The following is an 18,623-nucleotide window of genomic DNA, read 5'->3' as shown; positions in this document are numbered from 1 at the left end:
ATTCATTTATGCACCTACCTAGAGCTTAAATATTCCCATTAGTTAAGGACATCTTTACTCTAACGTAAAAGAAGGAAATGGTAGTCTGATTCACTGAAGGAGCAAGAGGGCAGGGTGGTGGGAAGAACAGTGTCACTTTGTGTTCTGGCACACATCACAACTTGTTCTTGGCTAGCCAACGAAGCTCTATCTTCTGAGGAAGGAGAATTACCAGTGTAGGTGGTAGAAGGTGAAGTCAGAAGAACACCAGAAAATGTCTTGTGACCTCAAGTCTCATTCTGAAACCACCCAGAGCATATGGAAACGGGCTAACCTTTGCTCAGTGAAGTGGGAGGTCTGACTGCCTTCCTGAGACACAGGATGCAATCAATACCTACTTGAGGCTGCCAGATCCTGTCCTGAACTGCAAACTGCCATCTCCTATCGTGTGCAAACACTGCTGAGGATGCGATCATCGGAAAACCAGCAAAAATTAATTTTCCCACATTTCTCAGGATTTTTTCCTGAAGTTGCCTTAGGGCTTTGGTTTCCATCCTTGATAGACAGATAATTTAGGTAGAATGAGATTACATGTGTTTAGGTGAATACACATATACACATATATAGAGAGAGAGACAGAGAGGGAGAGAAAATATGTTGATATCTATCTACAACTATATATACATATAGGGTGGGTTAAAAAGTGCCATCAGTTTTTTAAGTAAAAATAAAATTTTTCATTTTCACCAAGAACTTTACTGAACGTGTTGACCCTTTTGTTCCGCCATTTTTCAGGCAACTTCCTAATTCCATCTTCCCAAAACTTTTTACCTTTTTGAGCAAAGAACTGTTCCAGGTGCCTTTTACAGTCTTCCAGGGAACTGAAATATTTTCACAAATGCTGAGTTACCTTTGGAGGAAAAAATTTCCTTTGTAGCTCCACTAAGCTGTGATTTTTAAGTTGGGGTTGAAAAATCCTTTGCAGGGATTATTCTTTAAGATAAAAGAATCCTCTAAGTCTGGAATAAAAGATTTAGGGGGGCTGAAAGGAACCTTTAAAAGCTAAAGGAAGAAAAGACCAGTGATGCTTCAACATAGGCCATCTTTCAGCTCAGTATGAATTGTGTCTTTCCTCATTTTAAAGAACAAAAAGACTAGAGGATATAGAATAATAAGAGAAAGCAAAATAAAAATACAAATGGATATTTACTATGTGTTCACTCACTGATTCAACAAGAATTTAGTGAAGGATTTACTATGATGGCAAGGATTTTTCTAGTTGCTTGGAAGAATGCAATGAATTCAGAGAAACAGAATATTTTCCCTCATGCAGTTTATATTCTGGTAGAAAAACACAGACAATAAATAAGTAGGCAAATAATTTAAGAATAATGATTGTTTTATATATTGTTAGGTAGGTGTGAGATCCTGTAAAAGCTTACAAATACAAGTATTTGAGGACAACTAGTTGTACACCAGTAGGTGATTGGGAAACACCAGTAGGTGACTGGGGAAGTGAATTAGGGAAGGCAACCAATAAATAATGTTATGAAGGAGCTCAGTCCCTCTTGGGAGCTCGGAGAATGTGTAGAACGGCCCTCAGGGTTATTATAATCTAAAGACAAAATAGCTAGTGTTTCTACCCACTTCTGCCTGTTTTTCTTCAATCATTTTACTCTTTGTTCTTCAGACTGAAGAATTTCTACTGCTCTATCTTCCTATTCATTCATTATTTTTTTCTGCTATTTTGCATCTACCATTGAATTCATTTAGCAATTTTTTTCTTTTCAACTCTAGAATTACACTATTCAACTCTAGAATTTCCATTTTTAATTTCTACTTCTCCTTTGAATTTTCCTATGTATTAAGCCATTATATATTTTTATTTAATTTTTCAAACATGCTGTCATTCAGTACTCTAAGCATATTTCTAACAATTACTTTGACGCCTTTGTCTGCTCGATCTGATGTTCGGCTAACTCGAGGACAATTTCTGTTGCCTTTTTTGTTCCCCTTGATATTGGCCATATATTTAACGTTATTTATTCTATTTTATATTTTACTGGTCAGCTAATGATTTGGGCATGCATGGTACTCAAAAACCTCAAGTGCTGTGTGTGTATGTGTGTCTGTGGAGGAACTCACTTCAACTCCAGCCAGGTTTCCATCTGCCTTGGCTTCAACTGTACACCAAGCTCTCTCCGTTCTCCCTCAACATGTGTGGAGGTGTCTATCAGTCCGGCAGGTTTGGATGACTTATGTGTGGACCTCTCACTCTAAGCTCTCCTCATTAAATTTCTGGCAGGTCTGCCACTTGCCCCAACTGTGTCTGTAACTTCCGGCTCACAGACATGTGAGCTTCCTCTCGTTTCCTATGAGTTAGCAAATTTTACTGATAATGTCACCAGTGTGAGTTCTCAGTTATATTGGTCTGAATGGAGCCCACCCGCTCTGGCAACAGGATGGATTCCCGTGGCCAGGTCCACCCTGGTAACAACTACCATTCTTGCTGCCTGAGTTGGGTGGGCTCGATTAGAGCAGTACTGGGAAAGAATGCCATAGCCTTTGCTACTGTTACCGAAATTGCTGGCAGTTTTTATAAATGCATGCCTCTCAGTTTGTTTGTCTGATCATTTTTCTGAGAATGTAGTATGGTTGTTTTCAACCATTCTGTCCAATTTTATACTTTTTAATTTTTAGGAGAGGATTTGCTGATTTTTTAAAGTTACTGTAGATCAGAGTCTACCCATGCCCCTCCCTACTTCCTTTATATTAGTACTGAAAAGCCATGGTGCATAGACCAAAACATACATTTATCGAGTTCACCATTAAAGCAAGTCACGTAATTTCTCCATTTTTCGAAATTCTTGCTGTGCTTTATAAATGACGGTTATGAAAAAGTGGTCAATATAAAATAGTGAAAACTCAACTGTGCAAAGAAAATGTTGATGTCTTTACAGCTGCATACACACCGCCTCAATGAAAATTTTTTTTTCTGAAGTTATACAGAGAGGAGGACATCTGCTGCAGTGATAACTTTTCTTTAGTCCAGCGTTTTTACTGGTAGCGGAGATAGAATAAAAATAACTAAAACGAGAATAAACACTGATGGCAAATATTTATACTCAGGTTTATCTGGGACAAAGTCATCTATAATTTAGTATTCCTCAATTATGTGTTCCAATTTGAGGTTTCCTTTTTGTCCTGAGAATGCATACCTGTAAAACCCATCTTGCATTCTTCTGAATTGATTCTTTGCTAAGTTAGATTTCTCTGAAAGCTTTTAGTTTGTAAGTTGTCTTTTGAAAGTAAAACGATTTTCATTACACTAATCCCTCACTTAAAGTCATCCTTGTTTACTGAGTCACAACTTTTACTCCTTGTGCCTTCTTGAATCCATTTGCTTTTGAAGTGCAATTTTATTATTTCTTTGAAATTTATTAAATTGCCTCCGATGGCAGAATTTATGCAAAGCAAATAATTACTAGCATATCTGAATTCAACAAAGATTATTTAGGACAATTAAGAATTATCTGAGACTAAGAAAAGGGAGATGTAATTGGGAAGCAAAGCAATCTGGCAAGATGAATATATCTTGAAGTATCCTGAGGCACACTGATTAAAACAGGGGATGCTCTTCTCTTCATGATATAGAGTGAACTAAGAAAACGAAAAAATCTGTTACATGCATATACATATGTATATTTATATATGTGTGCATATATATATACATACATATGTATATATGTATGTATTAGCAAGGCTTATCAAAGAAAAAATTGCAGAGTGAAACAAGAAAACTTATATATGTATGTGTCTGTGTGTGTATGTATGTATGTATTAGCAAGACTTATTAAAGAATAATTGCGGGCTTCCCTGGTGGCGCAGTGGTTGAGAGTCCGCCTGCCGATGCAGGGGACACGGGTTCGTGCCCCGATCCCGGAAGATCCCACATGCCGCGGAGCGGCTGGGCCCGCGAGCCATGGCCGCGGAGCCTGTGTGTCCGGAGCCTGTGCTCCGCAACGGGAGAGGCCACAGCAGTGAGAGGCCCGCGTACAGCAAAAAAAAAAAAAAAAAAAAAAAAAAAAAAAGAATAATTGCAAAAATTAAAAAAAATAATATTGTCAAGCCCTCCTACATATTAAACCTTGGCTACTATTTGATAGAGTGTGTAGTGGTCTACCTGGGTTCTCTCAGATCCATCTGATTTCTGCAGGGGCCGGAATGACGTATTAAATGGTGACATAACTGGAGGTATGATGGGGACTACCACCCCTGCATTCTACAGACCCTTAAAGAGAGCACTATCTCCTCCATTCTTCCCCCTATGATATTATTTTTTTATTATCTTGTATAGGGAAGAGGGACAGTTTCAGAGGTTTCTGGCCTTCATAACAGCCTGTATCCCACAACTTAGGGTTACCACAGATACCAAGTGTATCAATCCCAATTATACATTCTGAGCCTGGGTAAATACCACCATGTGGGTGTACAGGCCTAGTGGACTCTCTATAAGCTTAACATAGGCTAGGATTCCATCTATTGATATTAGCTGGACTCACATGCCTCCAATCTAATAGGCAGCCATGATGACACTTCGGTTCTCTGGGTATCAACCTGCACCTGTGTCTAGTGGTCCTTGGAATGTTTGGGTATTTCTCTTTACCCAGTATATAGTTACTCAAGTTAACAGCTACAGATACCTTTCGGGAAGGACTGAGGGGATCATTATCATTTATAATTACAGTGGCATTGCAGGTTCCTTTTTCCTGGAGATGAGGCTTCCTCTTCATTCAGTGGGTTCCAAGTTTTCACACTATCTCAGGAAAGGAAACTGGGAATGAGATGGTGACACTTTATTGGGTGACTCCCCTCAGGCTCCTGATACTCCATCATTGATATCTTCCTGTAGAACAAGCTTAGGTGTATTCCTGTTGGCTGGCCATCTCTTTTTCCCCTTGACTATTGTGTTCCATCAATCATCCTTGTAACTCTCTGTAATCCAGGTCCCTTGGCTGCCACTCTGATCCTTTCCTTCTCTACAATAATTGTGTCCACAAAGCTTCAGTCAATTAAGCACTGACTCCCAGCCTCTATAGGTTTCAAGTTCTATGATTCTCGTTACTTTCAGTGAGCCTAGTTACATCACAGCCTCTGTTACCATCAGCCCTGAATTACAAAGAAAAGCCAACAGGGAACATTTTAGTGATGCTGAAACCAGCCCCTCCCACCTGTTTTCTAACAATCTTGTTTTTCTCAAGTCCTGATGCACACACCAAACCTCTGCTAATTAATCAGTGTAGGTTTATACCTCCAGCTATCTCCCCTCCAAAATAACATTTACTGCCTGAGGTCCTTCCCAATAGAAGAATTTCCTTCCTTCAGAGCCACATTCTGAATGGATCCAAACTGCCGCAGTACTTTTCTGTCTGATGCTAAAAAATCATGGACACCCATTGTAAGCCAGGTTTGACCTATCTTTCCTTGTTAGCCTGTTATAGGACATCTCATGATGACATAGTGTAGATTGAAGGATAGTTAGAAATACAGCAGGAATAAGTATTGTGGGAGACTGAGACACATGCCCATGCCTTTTTTTCACTATCAAGGAGGCCATCGCTGTGCTCTTTATACACTGTGAGTAACCAATGCAAAAATCCCAGCATGGGGCTTCCCTAGTGGCGCAGTGATTGAGAGTCCACCTGCCAATGCAGGGGACGCGGGTTCGTGCCCCGGTCCAGGAAGATCCCGCAAGCCACAGAGCGGCTGGGCTCGTGAGCCATGGCCACTGAGCCTGCGCATCCGGAGCCTGTGCTCCGCAATGGGAGAGGCCACAACAGGGAGAGGCCCGTGTACCGGAAAAAAACAACAACAACAAAAAACCCAGCATGCATCACCTGTTCCCTGGGACTACTCCTGATAGCAAGAACTTGATAGCAAGTCAGAGTCTAACTGGAAAACAGAAACCACTTGAGGATTAAAATAGACTCACTTTAATCTAGGGATTTAATCTATGGGAACACTGAGAAGCCAAGCAGGGGACATATGAGTATATCCATCGATAAATCCAATTATCTGAACTATCACTGAACTTATATTTTTTATCCTTGCAGGAATATTATGCAGGCTTACTTATTAGAATAATTTAAGTGGATTTGATGATATTTCAATATTTTATAGATTTTTATGCTTTGTCTCATAAAGCAATAACTTAAAAAGCTTGATTTCTAAGTAATTCCATAGGAAAACATTTACTTTTAACATCAGGTTTCTTCTTTAGAGATGTCTATTCCTAATTATCAGTATATATTTAGCTTTGAATCAACCTCCAAACCTACAGAAGTTGACTTTCTCTGACAAAATAATTGTGAAAAAACTGATGTCAGTTGACAAATGGAGAGAAAAAAATATATATAAACTATTCATCTCACACTGCTCTTTCACGTGTCCCAGTTATTTGCATACTACTTTAAATTCCAATTTAGCACCCCATTTGTGAAATTGGCTATTTGGACTTTTTTACATTCAAACCTGTTGTAAGCTATTATTAATGCATTTACAGCACACTAGCTAGCAATGGCACCTTGATAAACTGTAATCGGCATTAGCTAATTTTCTTTTGTAAGAGCTGTAACTTCTACGAACCTATGGATATTGATCATTAGCACAATGATCCATGTCACAAACACCTCCATTTATCACAACCTCATTTTCATTAATGGCATTAGTAAACACGTTAATTCACTTCCTCAAGTCAACAGGATGTGATAGAGCTTTGTAAAGAAATTCAAGGTTTGGGGGGAAAATGAGAAGTGTTTTACATCTACTCTAATGGTGACACAAAAGCTTATATATTAGATGAGACATCATTCACAGCATATCACAGGGTATGCCGGATATTTAAAGAAACAGTTTCAAACTTTAAAACTGATGGCTCCTTCTTCCTGGTACCCGCAAATATAAACACAGTGTATTTTTTCCAAATATAAATTGATTGTAAAGCAGGTGTCAAATCTTGAAACAACCCTTTCTAATCCAGAGTGTGAATAAACCCATACTGAAAAAAATTCTTTTAATAGAAAGTGCTTTCTCATCATGATCCAAGTATGCTCAATCATTTTAGCACATATATCTGAGATGTCTGGAGAGAGGGAAGCTTCTACTAAGAGTATTAGAATAGGGAATTTTATTTCCTTTCACCACTGGAGAGAATGGGGATAAAAAGAATATTGTTTATGATGAAAAATACATTAGGAGCCCACACATCAGAACTATCATTTTTATTCCTACCTACCATAGTGCATTAAATTATGTGGTATATTGATAAGCAAGTAGTGATGAAAATACTATGCTATGATAGCCTGATAACTAATATATATATGGTTTATACCCAAAAGGTAGCATAGTTACAGAGAGAGACTTTAAAATGAATATGTTCACATGCATTCACTTCTGTAGACATCCTTATTTTACCTGTCTCCCGTCTAGAATATTTATGGAAGTTTAGTTCGTGGTTCACTACACCCTGAAATTGTTCAAATGCCACAAATGACCTGACAGAATCCAAGATAGGAAAAGCATAAATAGAAAACAAATGTATGATACATAACGCAATATCTGACCAGAAAATTCTCTATAGCCTCCGTATTCAGATAGCATTGGTAAGGGCAACACTGACATCAGGTAATTTTTATTTCTTCGTATATTCTTAAATGTGATCCAAAAGTAACTACTATTAAATTAAAATAATGATAATAATGGTAAGCAAATAAAACTTTTCCACTATGTAAATGTGTACTATCCTGGACAGGTTATATAGAAAAATAGCTAATTGCATGGCTTATGGAAAAAGACTACCTGAATTCAACTACTACTTATATGACTTTGAGCAAGTTATTTATCCTCTATTTACTTTATTTTTCTCATATACGAAGGGGGGGATAGTGACATACTTACCGAACATAATAAGAACAGTAAGTGTTGTAAGTATTACTCTTTCTCTTCCATGAATCTGGTAAACTACATGCCTAAGGTTTGCCTGTGCTGTTCAGCAGAAAGCAGTACCTTTGATGGCAAATCCATCTGTATGCATGAGGCACCTGATGTGCTGTTAAATGTTCATGTGAATAAGGATACAGAGAAGAGATTAGTGGTTGCCTGAGGCAATGGGCAGAGGGTGGGCAAAATGACTGAGAGGGTCAAAATGTACAAATTTCCAGTTATAAATTGAGTAAGTCACAGGCATGTAATGCACAGCATAATGTAATATACAGTAGTTAATAATACTGTATTGCATACTTGAGAGTAGCTAGGGGAATGAATCTTGAAAGCACCCATTACAAAGAAAAAAAATTGTAAATATGTATAATGATGGATGTTAACTGAACTTATTGTGATCGTTTTGCAATATATACACATATTGAGTCATTACACTGTACACCCAAAACTAATATAATATGTTAATTATACATCAATAATTTTTTCAATATATTCATGAATCATCAATAAGTCCTGGTGTCATTTGTTATATTTTACTATAGAGTTACCAATTATTTGGTATATTATGATGTATAAGCCCTAGAAAAAGAAATATTACATATACTAGGTTTTTATACTCCTCTAGGGAATGACTTATTCCATATGTATCTTCTCTGATTCACTGAAGCCAAACTTTATTTTAGATGACAAATGAGGTATAGGGAAAAGCTAGGTGCTGTCACCTTTTTATGAAATCCACAGTCCTAAGGATATCCAATAATTACTGATTCACATTAGCTTTTTTTTTTTTTTGGTATGATGTGGACATAGTGATATAAACATAGAAAAAAGTTTACTTTATTCATGAATATGTTCAATAGCTCAAAATTCAGCAGTTTCTTGAAAAGAATAAACACAAGTAAATCACTATATGTGATCACTATTTCTCAGAGATGTTGAACATCTACTAATTTGGGTCCACAACGTTTTGTTTTTATATATTTAGAATTTCCTGGATTGTGTTCAGTCTGTACTAATGGGGGTGGCAAACAAGTGATACCAGATTTCAGCTATTTTTCTGGAAAATAATTTATCTCATTAATGAGGCCACTTCTTCTGTCAATATTCAAATGTAGAGTAATAAAGAGACTCACATTTGGCTGTCCTCTAACCTTCATATGGCAACTGCATTAACTTCACCATTTAAAACCTCTTAGTGAATTATCATTCACTTGAAAATATCAATTTCAGAAAACAGACTTGTACTGCCATCTTTACATTTGACATTTATTTTTAGATTAGCAAGATAAGCCATTATGTTGAATAATGGCTCCTTAATAAAACTTCATTTGGCTATCTACATTTCCTTGTGCATCTAAGAGTTGTGGCTAGCTATACGTGTGTGTGTAGACACTTCTAGTGCATCACTTCGACATTCTACCATTGGGATGATGGTATGACACAAAGCAGTTAAACATTAACTAATCCACTCCAGGTCTTCAAATTGCCCATTTTGAGAATGGCAAGCTTTCTAAAAAAGAAAGGTACTATGTCTTTATATTGTCATACTTGTAAGTATATTATAAGCAAGGAAAAAATGAAATGGTTAATAATACAAATAGATACACCATAGCAAGTTCTCTAATATTGCCCATTTTCTCTAAACCAAGTATCTATAGCAAGTTCTCAAAAAATTGCTAAAATTCTCAAAATTCCCCACATATTACAGTTTTTCTCAATTTATCTTGTTACTAATTTTTTCATGGCAGAGATTTATAACATTTCTTTATTTCTCTCTTTCCTTTCCCTTCCCTTTCTTAAAAACAAAACAAAACAAACAAAAAAACTGGGCTTTATTCAGCGTTTGTTTCCCAGATTGTCTTCAGAATGCTTTTCCATTGGCAAAGGACACATCTCTACTCCTGCTCACGTTTGCCACATCTCCAACCTCACACTGCATTTAGTTTTTAATCCCCACCACGTCAGAGCTTGATTAAATAGAGCATCTTTAATGCTTTTAATTTTTTTGCTTTCCATAGTGGCTCACAAAACATGTAACACTCTGAAAAATGAATAATAACACCCCCCAAAAGATGTCCATATCTGAAACCCCAGAACTTGTAAATATGTCATTCCCCTACTTGTAAAAGAGGCTTTTCAAGGTGTGGTTAAATTAAGGATCTTGAGATGGGAAGATTATCCTGGATTATCTGCATGGGTCCAATGTAATCATAAATGTCCTTATAAGAAGGATGTAGGAGAATAAGAATCACAGAGAAGATGTAATGATAGAAGCAAATGTCCAAGAGGAGAGAAGATGCTATGGGGCCAGCTTTGAAGATAGAGGAAGCCAAGGAATGTAGGTGGCCTCTAGAAGCTGGAAAAGGCAAGGAAACAGATTCTCCCCTAGAGCTTCCAGAAGGAATACAGTCTTGAGGATCCATTTTAGACATTTAACCTCCAGAACTATAAGAGAATAAATTTGCATTGTTTTATGCCATAAGGTTGCAGTAATGTGTTACAGCAGCAATAGGAAACTAATACAGACACATATGAGCACTGAACACATTCCTACTGACTACTTTCTCACCTGCTTTTTTGCCTTTGCTTATTGTAATCACATGCATATTTTCCGTACATTTAGTATGTTCCCACTTCTCTACCTCCCCAGTCATTGACATCTCAAAGAATCATATTTTTCAGTGACTATGAAGTTTATCCAACTCTGAAATTTCCTTTATATGTACAAATGGTGGAGTTGAGAAATGCAAAAAGAATGCGAAAGATTACTAACAAGATAAAGACTAAAAAGAAATTGTAAAAATATATAAAATAGCAAAAGTGTGTGTGTTCCATACTTTGACTGAAATTTGACAGGGCAGGTGGTACATGGACCAACCTTTCCTTAAAAGGCATAATCATTAGTCATATGCTCTGATTTAGATGTGCTCTACAGAAGCAGCTGTGATCCCATTGTTGATCAATGCATTGTGAAAGTTGATTACTATGATGATAACACCCTGAGTCTAAAAGATAAACATTATGTTTATTACAGTATATAACAATATATTCAATACCAATTGTACTGATAATAGCATTTGATAATAAATACTGAGTATACACTTTATGCCAGTGGTTGGCACATGTTATCTCATTTAACGCTCACTACAATTGTATGAGATAGGTACTATTAGTGACTTTTATAAAAGAAGGAACTGAAGCACAGTAACTCGCCTAAAGTCAAATCCACTTAAATTTTGAATGTCCTTGCTACACAGATGAAAATTTAATTGTCACAAATATGTTCGTAGGCCGCTTATTTTATTTCTGAAAGACAATTAATATATCTAACCCTCAACCGAAACTGAAAGCTGTTAATTTAAAATGATCATTTTTTAAAGTAATGGGTTGAGAAGTATTTAATTGTCTATGCAGTAATTGTCTATTTTAACTATCTCTTTCATTCCTAATGACAAGTTTGTTTTCAATTTAACAGAATATATCATGTTCTTTATTGCCAGTAAATGTCAGTTAACAGAATGTGGTAGAGATGAAATTGGCATAGCCTAGGGGAAAGGGGAGAGAAACAAATTATTTAAATATACTTCTTTCGAAGTAAAAAATAAACAAAAAACTATTTTAAGACAAGGTTTATTTAAATCACAGTAAACTGCTATTATTTTATGACTGATTTATGATATAATTTATGATGGAAGCTATCTATATTGATTGAATAGAAGCACATCAGATTACAGAATCTGATGGAATCCTCTCATGTGCATTGCCTCCTGCAGACTCCTACTCCCACTCTGCCTATTCACTAACATTACCTATAGTGGCTGCCAAGCAAGTGCATTTCCACAGGGAATTTGTCATCTGTTTTTGTTACTGTTTTGCCTGCTGCTTTTACTGGGTTGGCAGCCATGCTAGACACTGACTTCCAGTTATTTTTTTTTTATGACAACTGAAAAAAATAAGTTGTAAACTGTCAGTTCTCATCCATCACTGTATTATCATGAACCACTCCAGCCATGGACCTCATCTAATCCATTCTCAGGCCTTCAGGCAGGATTATATTTAAAAAAAAAAAAAAAAAAAGCAGCCCAAGATCTATTGGATATTTAAACTGTCTCAAAAGCCCTTGGGAGGGCTTCCCTGGTGGCGCAGTGGTTGAGAGTCCGCCTGCTGATGCAGGGGATGCGGGTTCGTGCCCCGATCTGGGAGGATCCCACGTGCCGCGGAGCGGCTGGGCCCGTGAGCCGTGGCCGCTGAGCCTGCGCGTCCGGAGCCTGTGCTCCGCAACGGGAGAGGCCACAACAGTGAGAGGCCCGCATACCGCAAAAAAAAAACAAACCCTTGGGAAAGACTGAGCTGTTTGGCATTCTTTTAAATGCCATATGGCAATTTCGTTGTTTTGATTATTTTATGACATTAGTAAATATTTATTTGTATTGGCTTGTTGTCAGTGTGACAGAAATAGGTAGGATGAGAAAGATAAATTACATCTAAAAGGAGCTAATTAGCGCAACTGAAGACAATTAGGTTACTATAAGTCAAATCATGTGACAGCTTAAAAAACATATTGTGCTTCATCATAGACAGCTGGAAAGGAAATGGATGAATCTGAGTTGCCAACGCCAAACATCAGTTAGTTTTATTTATATATTTTTAATTTTTATTGGAGTATAGTTGATTTACAATGTTGTGTTAGTTTCAGTATACAGCAAAGTGAATTAGTTATAGATATACAAATATCCACTCTTTTTTAGGTTCTTTTCCCATATAGGTCATTACAGAGCACTGAGTAGAGTTCCCTAATCTATACAGTAGGTCCTTATATTAGTTCTCTATTTCATATATAGTAGTGTGTATGTGTCAATTCCAATCTCCCAATTTGTCCCTCCCCACCTCTTACCCCTTGGCAACCGTAAGTTTGTTTTCTACATCAGTTAATTTTAAACATAACTGTGAAAAGTACTATACAGTACAATTTTTCCATGCGTTCTAATAGGATAAATTTAGTCATACTATATCATAATCTTTAAAATAAAAAGCACAAGTACTCTAATTCACTGGTTAACAAATTCTTATTCCTATAAACACTTAAATACGTGTTTGGCTCTACAGATACTGAATTCCTGTTGCCATACTATGGTTAGTATTAGAATTATGCAATTGCATGCAGTATTATGTGGTCACACTGCCTGCAGGAGATTGCCTAGGTGGCCCCAATTCTTTAACTATCCCCTTTTCTATATCCTTTCTCATGTGCCTTTCATGTCCCTCTCACTAAGTAGATGGAATATGTTTCCCCATATCTTTACTTTGAATCCAACCTTGTGACTTGCTGTGGCCAGTAGAATGTTATCAGGTAGCAAAAGTATGTGTACAATTGGTCTTATGTCCCTTGCAATTCTGACGTCTTCACAAGACCTGGATAGCTTCTGCTCCTCTGGCAGGACCACAGAGCGATCACATGTAGAACATGTATAAAGAACATTTATAAAGAGCCCCAACTTCAGAGAAGGCCCACCCAGATCCACTCCTTGAAGCAGAGCCATCTAGCCACGTCCAGCTGATCCCTGCTAATCCACAAACTCATAAGCCAAATGAATATTTGTGGCTGAGATTTTGTAATTTATATTAGGACATTATTGTGACAATAGATAATTAATACACTGCCTTTCCATGATTCCCATTTATTACTTCAGTAGCTATAATCCTAATATCTAGTTTGCATTTACTAAGTATTTGTTGAATAAATGTGAATGAATGAACTAAAATATTATATGAAAATTCCAGATTATCAGTGCATGTTCTTCTTGAAGAATATTTCTGGTTATGATTTAGCAGCAACGTTAGAACAAGATTAAAACTGTTGATTTTTATGTGTTCTGCTTCAATTATTAAAGATAATTATGTTCATCTCTATGTTTTATTAAAAAATCCCATAAGGATGCACAATTAGGACAGTGCATTCAAAATTTACTTGAAAAAAAAATATTTTGTCTTGCTGTTTAGTTATGTCATCATTTTGACTTACAGTTAGTTTCATTGGTTCCTTTTTGTATTTGATTTTAGAATGTGCATTCTGGGCCCTGTATAAGAAATATTCTCCTGGGCTCTCAAGGATATTGTCCTATATTATCTTCTAGAAGGTATATCGATTTGCTTTCACATTTTTATCAACAGTCTTCTTGAAGTTGATTTTTGAGAACAATTTTAGTTAGGGGTCAAATTTAATGTTTGTTTCCAAATAGCTCCAGAGCAAATTATTTAAGACTGTATGTTCCACTGCTCAGAAATGTCACCTCTGCTTTAAACTGGCATCCTTTTACACAAGTATCTAGTTTAGGATTCTCTATGCTCTTCAATGGACTTATTTGCTTATATTTGAGCCAGTAAGACTCTTAATTATTGTATATTTATGACTTGTTTTTATATAGATCCATTCAGGAAACAGTACAAGTTTATTATGAAGAATTGTTACAAATAAAGGGGATGAACAGGATTCCATGGGTCTCAAAAGTATCAAATGTAGAAAGCAGCTACAACTTGTAGGCTAAAGGAGTGTGAAAAAAAGAAGGCAGTGGGAAAAAACTGTAAGGTTTGAGTTGACCACTGCTGGTCCTTGAGGGCTGCTGCACTGCGTGCTGATGAGCCTCCTGCACTCCAATTCGTTAGCTGCCATATAGGGAAAAAGAAAACAAAAAACCACCACCACCACCACCAGACAGGAAAGCACCTTCTTCTGATCTGTCCTAGCAGTGTCCCCTCAGCACCTAATAGCATCAAAGTCTGCTATCAAGCCAGCTGGCAAAGGATAAATATTTACAGGATCCAGCTGCAGTATCACAAATCAGGGAAAAGATGGGTGAATTTGGAGCTGAAAGACAATAAATTGATAAGACACCGTCTTGACAGCTGGTAGAATAATTCCTATAAACTTGTTCTTATTCAAGCTTGCATTGGATATATTTGGACTTTCTCACTCATATACATTTTAAAATCTGATTGCTAATGTTAAAATTTGTAAAAACTTGAATTTTAATCAGGAATTCTGAAAATATTGGTCAATTTGGAGAGACCAATAAGCTTCTAATTAATGAACATGATATTCCCTCCTTTATCTTTGATTTCTCTCAAATTATGTAATTTTGTATATACATATATTTTATATTTTTGTTATTCTTATTTTAATTTATAATCTTTCATATTTAAAATCTGAGATTTTTTTGTGTATAGAAATACAGTTTAATGTGGCAATCTATTTAATCAACTTAACAGTTATCTGAAGACTCCTTTTGTACTTTTCCAAATCCACAGCCAAATCATCTAGTGATGAGAGATGATAGCAAATCTATTCTTCCTATTTAACAATTGTCATTATATATTTTTCTTGCTTTATTCCATTAGCTAGGAATGGTACAATGTTAAATATAAGTGATGACAGTAGATACCCTGTATCTTGTTCCATATCCTAGCTTTCAACATTTTAAAATTAACTATGATACCTTGTAAAGGCACCTTTCACCAGATTAACAGATTTCCCTTCTACTTGATTTGCTAAAGACTTTTATTCCAGATGGCCCTTAACTTGATTAAGCAGTTTTCTTGGTTTATTAAAATAGCCATCCCTCTTATCATTTAAGGTAGTGAATTCAATTGATTTTTTTTTCAAGTATTAAATAAGCATTCTATTCCTTGAAAAAAGCCAGCTTGATAGTAATTATTCATCTTATATATAGATAGGTACAACTTACCAAGAAATCAAATTGTGTTTTTAAAATCTCAATTTATGAATGAGACTGGTCTGTTATTTGGCATTTTATATTAATTTAATTTTTATCGAGATACATACATATTCAGTAAGGTGCAGAGTTCTTAATTATATACTCTGATGAGTTTTGACAAATGTATATACCTGTGTAATCAAAACACCAATCACAATATACAAAGTTTCTTTGTGAATCTTTCATGACTATGCTCCCTACTCTACCCAGAAATAATCACTATTTTGATTTTTATCCCATAGATCAGTTTTCTCTGTTCTTTATATAAATGCATTATATAACAAATTCTCTATATTTGAGCATTTGACCAGGTAAACTCAAGTTCGTTGTTTTGTTAATAAAAATATATTAAATAGTCACCAAGTACTAGAATAATTTAAATACTCAATTGTTTTAATATATTGAAAATTTAATATTTTGTAGAAGTATATGGTATTTCAAAAAGATTATTAGAGGCAATTTTAAGTACTTATTTAGACAACTGCTACAGTAGACATTGCTTTTATATTTCAATAACAAGAGCTAAAATCTAGAAATATATATTTTAGTACATATGCTTAGTTTTTCAGAGAAAAAAATTCTGTTTCAATTGGAAAACTAGGCATAGCTTTATACTTCTTACACACAGAATTATCACAAAACAACACAGAAAGAGGCAGAGGGTATAGCTAGAAAATAGAGAGGAAATATATCTTTAGCTTCAACTTGGCAGTTTTTCTTTCATGGCATTCAGAAAATAGCCAGAAAAATAACATAAGACATATAATCCAAAAAAAAAGTCAAGCTGAGAAAAGAAAGCCCATAGCAACCAGAAGAGTATCACTGACTAGTCAGGTCATTTGAGGGTCTTTCTATTACAAAGATGCCTGAAGTTTCAGAATCTGGGTATGCTGGAGAAGGATATCTGACTCAGGTGAGTTTTGATGGTGAATTTTTTAAAAAATTATTTTCTCAAATTTATTAGTTGAAATTTGTGAGTGTTGTAATAGCTAATTGAGGGAATACAAATTTTGAAAACTGTCAATTTCTGTCTAGGCATTTACTCTTAAAATCTTACTTATTACGTATACTCAGTGTTTTGAATGCCTTACTGATCATTTGGTTTGGTCATTTTCAACCTCCTCCCTCTGCCTTCCCTCCTTTAAAAAACAAAAAAGTTCAATGAGACAGAGGAATAGAGCAAATGATATAATGAATACTCATGTATCCATACGGAGTATCAGCATTTATCAACATTCAACTGCTCTTTATTTATAGCCCCATGCTAAGCTATTTTTTCTAAGTTTTTCAAAGCAATTTTTCAGATACCATCATTTTCCCTATAAATGTTGAAATGTATTGGGAAAGAGCTTTTTATTTTTGTGAGGGTTTCATGGTATACACATTTGTCAGAATGAATCACCTTGCATACTTTAGATATGTAAAATTTATTTTATGCAATACTGCAAAAAAGCTTACAAAATGAAGATTCTGTACACATATATATCTAGGTATTGTATGCATTTTGTGATTATAAGTGAGATGTTTTTGGTTTTTGCTCATATATGAAACAGACTTCATTTTATAACAACTATTTATCCAGCAACCATACTATACTTCTTGATTTTTAATAGTTTATCTGTTGAATGTACTGAAATTTCTCTGTATAATGATAGTTTTCATTTTTTCCCCTAATCTTTATGTGTTATCCTTTTAAACTTGCCTTAATCCACTGGCTAGGATTTCCAATACAATATTGAATAGAAGTAACAGTAGAAAACTTTGACATTTTCCTAAATTCTGGGGGAAAGCTTTAATATTTCATCACTATGGCTGTAAGTTTTTCCTAGATGCACTTTATCAAACTGATAAAGAATTTTGTCATGTTACCAGTTTATAGATTTTTAAAGAATTTTTTTAGTTTATGTGGTTTTTGAAAATGAGTATGTATTGAATTTTATCAAAAAAAACTGTTCCTCATCTACTGAAAAGATGTTTTTCTGCATAATTAGTAAATAAAATTTTCTGACTTTCTAACATTAAACAAAACAGGCATTCTGTCATATAGTTGTTTTTATATATTGATGAATTCATTTTACTTTTGCATCCATATTTGTGAGAGAGATTTGCCTCGCTTTGGGTTTTTCTTATAATGCCCTTTACAGATTTTGTTATTAAAATTATGCTGGACTCATAAAACCAGTTTGGAAATGTTTTTTGTCTATTGCCTAGATTATTTATATTATCTGTATCTTTTTTCTTAAATATTTGGAAAATTTGAACAGTGAAGCTATTTAGGAGTGGAGTTTTCTTTGTAAGAATAATTTTACTGCAGACTTATTTCATAGATACAGGATATTTAGTACTTCTCTCTTTATTCTTTATTCACTTTTTGATGTATTTTTTAAGGAGTTTGTCAATCAAACTATGTCAAATTAGTTCATATAATATTTAGAGGATTTACAAATTTAATCTTGTTATGTCTCCTTATAAAATTGACCATTTTGTTATTTTGAAATATCGCTACCTTTCCTTATATTTTTTAACCTTCAATCTAGTTTGTCTGATATTCATATAGCTATCATTGCTTTCTTTGGTTACTATTTGCAGGTATATATATTTTCATCTATTGCTTTCAGTCTTCTTGTGTTTTATATTTAAAGAACATACCTTATAAAAGAAATTGTGAGGGTGAAGGAGTTGGTGCCTTATGACAGCCAAGGGTAGAAAATATTTATGATTTCTTTTCGTTTTGAGTTTTATTTTTTTTCCTTTTTTTTCAATTTTTTTTATACAGCGGGTTCTTATTAGTTATCTATTTTATTATTGTTTTATCTTTAAAGTCTACTAATTTTATCTGTGTAAATCTCCAAAATGGCTTCATAGCTCAATTTT

The sequence above is a fragment of the Mesoplodon densirostris genome, chromosome 9 (genome assembly GCF_025265405.1).
Source record: "Mesoplodon densirostris isolate mMesDen1 chromosome 9, mMesDen1 primary haplotype, whole genome shotgun sequence".
Classification (NCBI taxonomy): domain Eukaryota; kingdom Metazoa; phylum Chordata; class Mammalia; order Artiodactyla; family Ziphiidae; genus Mesoplodon; species Mesoplodon densirostris.
This window is presented reverse-complemented; position numbering follows the sequence as displayed.